Consider the following 7831-nt stretch of genomic DNA (forward strand, 5'->3'; position numbering starts at 1 on the left):
ATCAGCTCCTGGCTGTTGTAGACGTTTGTTGTTTTGTTACTATCCATTCGATCCCCACTCATGGTGACCATATGTGGGTAGAGTAGAACAGCTCCCTAGGGCTTTCAAGGCTCTGACCTTTTAGAAGCATGCTGATAGACCTGTCTCTGGGTGGCTTAAAAACACCAACCTTCACGGGAGTCAGGTGCTTAACTCGGGACCTAAGGACTCCTAACCCATTTTTATTATAGAATTGTCTTCTTTTATCTTTATGTGTATAACTGAGATGGGATGCAATACCACACATCATAATACATCATACATAACTCCTTCCAAATAATGGAATACACATGATATGTTCCAATGGATGCTGTCAGCCTCTTGGGTAAAATAGAGCACAGTCACTAAGTTGTACTGCATGCCAGGCAATATGCAGAGCACTAGGAGCTGGAAGGCAATCAATCCCTAGGTGGTGCAAACAGTTTAAAGAGCAAAGGTTGGACACTGGAATCCACTCAGAGGTTCCTCAGAATAAAGGCCTAGTGATCTACTTTCAAAAAAAATCAGCCACTGAAAACCCCATGGTACACAGTTCTACTCTGACACATATGGGTCACCATGCATTAGAATGGACTCAATGATAATTGGTAACTAACTGGTGGGAGCTGGGAGACAGAAGGGCTTAGGTGCTTTACTCAACCGAGTTTAGAGGATTAGAAAGGAAGGAAATTTAAACAATGCTTTAGTCATTAATATCACATTAATAGGGCTGTTATAAGTATGTGATTCTCATTTCAACAGTTTTGTTTTTGTGTGCCATCCAGTCAGTTCAGTAGAACTGTCCCATAGGACAGTCCCATGGTTTAAAGGGCAGAGAGATATGCCAACTAGAGTACTTTGAAGAGTTTATGTTTAAATGAACTAAGAGAGTTTGGCTGAAATAGTAGGTAGGTATAAAGAAACAGCAGAGACTAGGTGTGGTAGAGATTACTGATTATAACCCTTTATCCATTTTCCCATCTCTGTTAGTAATAGACTGTCCAAATTTTATCTGGTTACATAGTCACTGGATAAAACCACATTTGGCCATGAGAATAAATTTTGACCAAGAGGTGTAAGCAGCGGTGTGGATGCAACATCTAGGAAATTTCCTTAAAGGAAAGGGGAAACCTTTTTTTCTTCTTTCTGACTGGAATGAAGTCAAGAGTTAGAGAACCAGCTTGGATCATGAAGTTAACTTGAGAATGTAGGTCACACATGAAGGAATAAGAAGATAGAAAGAAAAAGAGTCTTTGATTCAATGGAGTATCAAACCTGTGCTGGACCTCTCTAAACTTTGACATCTATTTTGTTTGAGCCACTGTTATTTGAGATTGTCTATCACTTGCAGTTGAACCCAGTCCTAGCCATTACATTCAGTCAATACCCTATATACTTGGAGAAAGATAGTAGACTTTATACTGAGGCACTGAGGAACTAATATTTCTGAGAAGGGGTGAATATAATGTTCCCCAATTTTAGAAGACTAAGCTAGCCTCTTGGAAGGAAGGTTGGGCAATCTACTTCCGCAGTGATACTGCCTCGGAAACCCAAGGAGGGGTCACTATGAGTTGGGTCCGACTCGATGGCACGTAACAATAACAAGCTAGCTTTATGTACAGATGAATCATAAAAGGGAAATTTTTTGTTAGAAGGCCGATAAAGATGTTATCACTCAGGTATGAGGACTATAACCAGTGCAATACTAAAACCAAGAGAAGGATGTGACACATCTGAAAGGATTAAGATTTAGTGACTGACTGGGTATGACATTTAGGACAGCATGGAAGTGAAGATGGGCATAAAAAAATAGGAAAGGGCATTGTAGAAAATACCCAGGTGTTATAGATTGAATTTGTGTCTCCAAAAAAAAAAAAAAAAAAAATTGTTGCAACTCTTAACCTCTATATTCTGTAAAGATTTACTGCCTTAGGAACCCAGTGGGGGTCCCTATGAGTTGGAATCAACTTGATGGCAGTGGGTTTAGTTTTTGGTTTATGCCTGTGGCTATAGTAACATTTGGAAATGGGCTATCTTTTTTAGGTTAATGAAACAGGATTAGTGTAGGGCACATCGTAAGTCAACCATTTTTGAGATATAAAAGACATTAAACAAGCAAGCAAGAAGCAGAGATGTGGGAAGAGAGATGCCACACCATATTAAGAATACCCAGGAACAGAAGTTCAGACAAAGACCTTTCTCCAGAGCCAGCAAGATGTGACTAGAGCTGGCACTCTAAACCCAGCAGCTTCTCTGTGGAAGGAAGATAAGGCAATCTACTCCTGTAAAGATTTACCACTTTTGAAACCCAATGGGGGTCGCTATGAGAATCAACTGGATGACAATTTTTTTTTTTTGAACCTACAGCAAATAAATTTCTGCTTATTAAAGCCACCCACTTGTGGTGTGTCTGTTATAACAGCACTAGATAACTAAGGCACCAGGTTTTTTTAGATTGGTTGTCTAAGATATAAAGTAGGAAAGCCATCTACAGAAATAAGGAAGTTGCAAGGATGGATGTGGCTAGGGAGAGGGAAGGAATTAAGTCAGGAAAGGTTAAGAAATACTAATTTTAAGTTGACATCAGATGAATCCAAGTGGAATTTTCTAGTAGATATATCAGCAAAAGGGGAAGAAAGTTATGAAAGGAATCAGGTTCAAAGATTTACCTAAGGAATATTCATCACAAAGAAGTTGGAAGATGACATCACAGTAATGGGAAAACCAAAGGAAAGAGTGAGCACAATTGAAAGCTGAAGAGTAGGCAAAGAAAAAGCCCAGAGAACTTGGGACCATAGTCGCAGGAGACATCAAGCTCAATTGGCATAACATACTATACAAAACATTGTTCCACCTCCTACTTTGGCTAGTAGCCACTGGGATCTTAAAAGCTTGCAAGCTGCCATGTAGGTGCAACGATGGGTCTCTCCTTGTCCAGAGCAAAGAAGAATGAAGAAAACTAAAAATTCATGGAAACAATTAGTCCTAGCGACTGGTACACCATTCGATCTGCAGCCTATATGACTATGAGACCAGAAGAACTAGATGGTGCCTGGCTACCACTGTCATCCACTTGGAAGGGGATCTATGTAGGAGATCCTTGATAGAGAGGGAGAACAATGTGGACAAAAGTGAAACTCATTTGGAGAAAAAAAAAAGGGGGGAAGGGACCAGGTTTGCTGGTCCGATAGAGCCTGGTGGAACCACTGAGACTATAGTCCCTAGCTGTCCTTCAGGTGTGGAATTGAACCCACACCTGTGGTTTCCAGCCAAACAAATGACAGGCATATGAGTTGAACATTTACCTAAGGTAGATACACTCCTTGGAGAGAAAAATCATGGGAGAAAGAAGGGCTGCTTATGCACAGGGAGACAGCTCAGGGGCAGGAGTGCATGGAGGGATGGACACAGACAGGGAAGAGGTAACTATGGGGAGGAAATTGGAGGGGAGCTGTTGCATTGTGGTAAATTGTGGGCAATATCATGAGACAAAGTATATGTGAACTGCTGTGTGGAAAGTAAATTTGCTCTGTAAATTTTCAGCCAAATCACAATAAAAAAAAAAGTTTTCATAAAAAAAATTGTTCTCAGAGGCAGAGCAAGAAAAAACAGTGGATGCTCCCATTTACTCCCTCAGCAACTAACCCACTAACAATAAATAAAAACAAGCACAGACTCTCAGAACTCTGGAGGGCAGCGGAGGTGCTGGATAGTGAGGATGATCCCAGAAGCAGGAGAAAGAGGAATTAAGATGGTACAGAAACAAGGAGAAACTACCCACTAACATCATGGGCACTCATTCACTCATCGCAGCCATTTTGGGCCAAGACCGGCAACACCCTAAATAAGTAACATAGAAGTAGAGCTAATCTGAGGAAGTTGTATCCCAATTTTTTAAGGCAGTGCAGATTGGCTGTGGAAATTCAGGAGCTACACAATTAGGAAGTGACAAAGGGAGGCCATGATGCCATAAGAGAGTGCTGTTGAATCCCACAGAAGCCCGAGATGGAAATGGATGGGCACTAGGACCAGGAGAACTGCAAGAGCAGCAGAGCAAAGGGAATATTAGAACAGATAGAGACACAGAGTAGAATGGCTAGCTCACTGCCAACAGAAGGGCACTGTGGGAGAGCTTCTAAAGGGGCAACCATGAGGGACAGACAGAGAGCCCCCTATCTTCACCTCATGAAAGTTGAGCCCTACCGCTTACATCAAAGTCTGAGACCAGCTAAACCTCTGCCTTCTTGAGTGTATGTGTTGAATTCCAAAAATCAAGCATCCAGACCTACATTAGAACTGAAAAAAAGACCAAAGAAGAGTGCCCTCCAGTGATTCTCAGGGGAAAATACGAGCCCATTGCCAGTGGGTCAATTCTTACTTGTAGCAACCCTATGTGTGGGGCAGAGTGGAACTGTCTTGTAGGGTTCCCAAAGCTAAGAGCCTTTGCAGCAGGAAGTTGCTCCATCTTTCTCCTACAGAGCAGCTGGTGGGTACAGTCCCAGCCTTTTTGTTAAAAGTTGGGGACTGGGCTACTGTGTCACCAGGATATAAAATAAGTAAATTTTCCCATAAAAACCACATTTAAAATAAAAAGATTTAAAAAAAAGAAAAAAGAAAAAAACCCAGAGAAGTAAAGTGTGTCACAGTGGACATAATGCTTCCATATTAAATTAGAAAGTTATTTGTAGTTATTAACCTCTAACAAGATGATGCTCAGAAAATTTCCGCATATGATATAGCTAGTTCTGGGTACTGAACATTGATCTGCTTTTGATCTTTAATACTCTTCTCCGTTTACCAAAGATGATGTTGCCATAGATTCTGGGATGAGGATTATCAAAACTCTTGTAACCCATATGTAAATCTGTTTTGCCCAATGGTACAAGAGAATGGTAACTGAGAAAAGCTCAGTGGTTAAATTCTAAAGGCTTGACATTTCTTAGAATTAGAGGGAATCCAAATCCCACCTTAGTCCTAATGAGGAAAGGGACACACCATGACAAAGATAAGAGTCTAAAACCATACAACATGTACTTTTCACCATAGATTCACTCCCCAGGCAAAAACCATATAAAAGATATGGCCATCACACCCTTTGTTAAAACCTATGAACTGATAAATGTGATTTCTAGTCCTTTTAATTGGATTAGATGGCTCAGAGAAGAGTCTTAAGCCTTCACCACACCCTGAGCCTTTCCTAACTCTTTTGTTGTTGTTGTTATTGGGGATATTTTGAAATTGTTAGTTAGTACAGCATAACCTAGTGAAAACTAACTAGTACAGCTATCAATATACATTCTGAACTTTCTGAGAACCATTTTGTTAGTTTTTCCAATTTGTTACAGATTTACTTATTGGGATATAATATTGTCAAGGACCAGGCAGAGGATACAAATGTGGTAGATTTGGTCATAGTAGAGATATAGTTATCAGATAATTAATTAATAGTTATCAGATGATTATAGTTATCAGATGATTAATAAATCAGCAGGCTTAGAATATTTGAGATATGCTATTATAGAAAATAAAATGCTCTAGAAATACTTTCTAATGATTCTTTGGACTCCCCGGGTGGTACAAATGTTCAAGAGCTTAGCTACTAACTGAAAGTTTGACAGTTTGAATCCTGGTGATCTACTTCTGAAAGGGCAACTGTGCTTTTTTTTCTTTTTAATGATTTTTTACAGTTATACTGCATTTTATAGGTTTTCAATAGATTTTCACATAAAGTTCCATTTCAACCTGGATACATAGAAGGTAGGAGCTCTGGCAGTGTAGTATGTAAGGCATTTGACTGCTAACCAGAAGTCTGGTGGTTCAAACCCACCAGCCACTCACTCCTTGGAAGGAAGTTTGTGCATTCTACTTCTGTAGTGATTCTGTCTTGGAAATCCAAGGAGGGGTCGCTATGAGTCAGGTTCAACTGGAAGGCAAAATAACAACAACAAACATAGAAGATAGACGTGAGCACAGCTTATCTTCATTTAAAAGATGAAGAATTAGACTAATGGGACATTCAGTGATGCAAGCACCAGATGCATGTCCTACATACTCTTTCTATAGTTTGCACTTCCGAATGAAGAACTTTACTCAGAAGAGGATTTAATTAACACCTATACATTACATACTTGGGATTTTCGCTGCTTTACCAAAATATGTCCACTCTGTAATTGAACACCATTTAAGACATTAGCGTCATTCCGTCTAGATGAAAACTGCCTTCACTGTCTTCTAGTGTCCTGATGATTCATGAAATAGCCATTAATTTCTTCGATAAGTCTTCTCAACTGCTCAAAATCTCAACAGGAAACAGTCTTGAGAATTCTCTTCCTTCTTTAATAGATAAGCTCAAGTCTAGGTAAAAGCTGTGCAAGCCATTTATCGTATTTCACCACAGGATATGTAAATTTACATCTTGTTTCTGTTTAGTTTTTTTATTTCCTGTTTCAAAATTAAATCATTCTGCTCAACCTAATTCTCAAAAATGAAACAAATCACTTTCTCCAAATTAACCTGACAATTAAGGAATTTTATAGAATCTGCTGGAAGAGAGAAAAGTTTAGAGAATCAATGTTATTACATCTTATTATAGTCTAAAAGTACTTTTTTCACATCATAGATTTTTGTAATATTGTAAAATTTTACTAATTTGTAGAATGTTTGCTCAAAATAATGAAGATTATAAATTACAGAATCCTAGAATAGTCCTTATTTATATGCAAAGTCTACACAAATATAAATATATAATAAGTTTTTAATAGTTTTGCAAATATATATTTATAGAGAGAGAGAAAGGGAGAGAGAGAGAAACTCCAAGTGACTACTAAGAAGTGTTGCCAAGAACAAATGCTAAGAGATTTGCTTAGACAGAAAAAAGGGATTTGAAATAGCATTAATTATTAGTATCAAATGTATCAAATGTACCAAATGTACCAAAGCTCAAGAACTTTTAATATGTACATTTGAAAATGTTTACATTTGGAGTTCTCTATTGAGTTGGTTTATAAAATTTTCTATGGCTAATTCAAACTTTAGTTTAATTTCCAATGACATATTGAACATTCCAGATTAATAGGATCAGAAATATGAAGGTTCTACTCTTGCTTAAGGCATTTGACTGCTGACCAGAAGGCAGTTCAAACCCATCAGCCACTCCTCGGAAGGAAGGTTGGCAAATCTACTTCTGCACTGATACTGCCTTGGAAACCCAAGGAGGGGTTGCTATGAGTCAGGTCCGACTTAAGGGCAGTGAGTTTGGTTTTGGTTTAGTACTCTTGCTTAGCTATGGCAATCTGATTGGCCTCAGAATCTAGAGAACATGACTTGAAACTGCATTTACAAAGCAAGGACATTGTCGGATTACATCTTTTGGAGGTGGCCAAAGTCTCTCCAAACCATCCCTAAGTCCTGAAACTTTGCCTTGGTTGATAACTAAAGTAAACCTATAAATATTTAAAAGACAGCACTGTCATAAACTCCCTCATTCCATTTGCCTCACACACTTCCAAAGGCTTTTTTGGAAGAACAAGACACCTCTTCACTTCTAGCATCTCGATCTGGAGGGTAAATATACCTGAAGAATATGAAGTAGATAATCAAAGCCCCGAATGTCCAAGAATGGCTCACTATTCACCAAATTAATTTCTTCTTTAAGAGCGTCCCACCACAATTACTACTCCCTTTCTGTGAGACTTAGCCATGTAAAGAGTTCTCGTTAAGGTGCATGGAAATAATGTGTCATATGCACATCAAGACTTTTAAAAAGTAGATGTACTTTCTCCACTCTTTTCTCTGAATTTGGGAATTGTATGCA

This window comes from Orycteropus afer, unplaced genomic scaffold (assembly GCF_000298275.1).
Source record: "Orycteropus afer afer isolate SDZICR_OR568_19922 unplaced genomic scaffold, OryAfe1.0 scaffold00229, whole genome shotgun sequence".
NCBI classification, from domain to species: Eukaryota; Metazoa; Chordata; class Mammalia; order Tubulidentata; family Orycteropodidae; genus Orycteropus; species Orycteropus afer.